This window comes from Grammomys surdaster, unplaced genomic scaffold (genome assembly GCF_004785775.1).
Source record: "Grammomys surdaster isolate TR1022 unplaced genomic scaffold, NIH_TR_1.0 104478, whole genome shotgun sequence".
Taxonomy (NCBI): domain Eukaryota; kingdom Metazoa; phylum Chordata; class Mammalia; order Rodentia; family Muridae; genus Grammomys; species Grammomys surdaster.
Genome location: NW_021609673.1, coordinates 2,653 through 4,814, shown reverse-complemented (window position 1 = coordinate 4,814; position 2,162 = coordinate 2,653). Strand labels below are relative to the sequence as shown.

General features: G+C 46.4%; 1 non-coding gene across 1 annotated transcript; it reads left to right on the top strand.

Annotated features, from left to right (window-relative positions):
- The first annotated feature begins 22 nt into the window (after positions 1 to 22).
- Positions 23 to 153, top strand: LOC114635446. Its single transcript, XR_003713472.1, has one exon. It is a non-coding gene; the product is annotated as a small nucleolar RNA SNORA17 (small nucleolar RNA).
- The last annotated feature ends 2,009 nt before the right edge of the window (positions 154 to 2,162 follow it).

Sequence of the window (2,162 nt, the reverse complement as noted above, 5' to 3'; positions counted from 1 at the left end):
ATGATTTAAATTATTGACATGGTCTGCCCCTAGATCATTGGCAGGGTTGCAGTTGTGTCTCATGTGCCTCAGTAGGTAGCAGAGAAGAGAGAGGCTATGTGTAAGCTCAGTGTTGTGCTCTGAGAACATCTAAACAATGAAGAGTATAACACAGGACTGAAGGAACTGAAAGGGTTCCCAACCCCATAGGAAGAACAAGAATATTAATCAACCAGGACACCCACCCCCACACACACACAGAGCTCGCAGGGTCTAAAGCACCAACAAAAAAGGACTTATGGAAGGACTCATGACTCCAGCCTCATATGTAGCAGAAGATGCTCTTGTGGGATATCAATAGGATTGGCCTTTGGTCCTTTGAAGGCTCCATGCCCCAGTGTAGGGGAGTGGCAGGAAGGGTAGGATGGTGTGGGTGAGAAGTTGGGAAAACCCTCATGGAAGCAGGGGAAGGACAGATAGTATATGGGGACTTTGCAGTGGGTGGGAAAACTGGAATGGGGATAATATTTGAAATGTAAAAAATGAAATTATCTAAGAGTGAAAAAATGATCTAAAGCACCCTGTAAAAAGCAATCCTGAAATGACCTTGTTCTGTGTAGGGCTAGATTGGAATCAGTGGTGGGAAGCAAGCTGGAGACAAGAAACCCTGCCTGTTACAATGGATTGTGGTTAGAAATGAGCCTTAGACAGAAATCTTCTGAATGGGGCAACATAGGTAGGTGCAGGCAAGGAGAAATCGGGAGACAACCATCAGTCCTGAGCCAGGCAGCCCAGACAGAGTTCTAGCCTGAGATGCTCATCAGTCTAGCTGAAGGTCCAGCAACAACCGCAAGGGGGCCCCAGCTGAAGAGGAGGACCAGAGAGCTGACACTATTACTGTGGCTATAGAGTGCTCACAAAAAGGGGTCTATCATGCCTGCCCTCTGAAAGACCAAACAAGCACCCAGAAGTCTCAGCTGCAGATATTTACACTAAAACAGTGACCAGAAGCTGCTGAACCTTGTAGTTGACTTACTGAAAAGCTGGAAGAAGCTGAGGAGTAGGGTAACTTTGAAGGAGGACCAGCATTGTCAAATAAGCTGGACCCCAGAGATCTTTCAGACACTCGACCAACAAGCTGATGTGAGGCCCCCAACACATATACAGAAATTAGACTGCCATGTCTTGATTCAGTCAGAGAAGGGGCACCTAACCCTCAAAGGACTCCAAAGAATGGGGAGGATTGGTGGAGTTGGAGTTTAGGAGGGACGTTGGGGACCTTTTCGGGGAGACAGGTGGGGAGCAGAACAGTATGTTAAACCATCAGAGGGTGACCATGGAGAGGGGTAAGAAATGGAGTGTAAAAGAAAGTTTAAATAAAATTAAGAAAAAAGTGTCAAGAGTTAGAGATCAACATGGCTGTCACTGTTTCCCTCCAGGCTTCAGTCACCTCCATAAGATACTCCTGTAGAACAGGAGGCACAGTGACTCTAAAAGAGGCCAAGGGACACCTCGGGAACTAGGCTCTCTGAATTAACTAAGCAATGGCCATAGGAGCTCATCCAGACTGAAACTCAAGTACATGGCCAACATGGGCCTATCCGAGGTCTTCTGCATCTTTGTTTTACCTATTAGCTTAACATTTTTATGGGACACTGAACAAGAGTGTCACTGACTCTTGTGCCTGATCTAGAAACCCTTTATCTCCTGTTGGGTTAGTGTGTTCAACTTCAGTATCATACATTTTTCTTCATCTTACTATATCTTATTTTGTCACCTTTGAAATAAAATATATTTAAGAAGACCAAATAAGATGCAGTGATCTCCTGCAGTCAGAGATTGTCTGAATTAATACTTTGAAATGACTATAAAATTCAAAGTCAGGGAAAGACCGTTTGGGATCTGGAGTTTTAAGGTTGAGATATTTTCGGGCCCACAAAAAGAAGGATCTGCTGCCATGGAAGCCAAGCCCGCTCCAGCTCTTCTTTGCTGTCTCCAGCCCGGCCTGGTCATGCTGCCTTTTCTTGCTGTCTCCCTTCTTGGACGTCCCCACGTGTTTTGCACTGTGCACTGGGGCTGCTGCGGTGAGCCCAAGGGCGGCTGCTTGGGCAGGGCGGGCGGCTGACAGAGTCCTGAGGTTAGCATTATACTTTTCCAGTGGAGCCCATGACTTCTGATTAGGA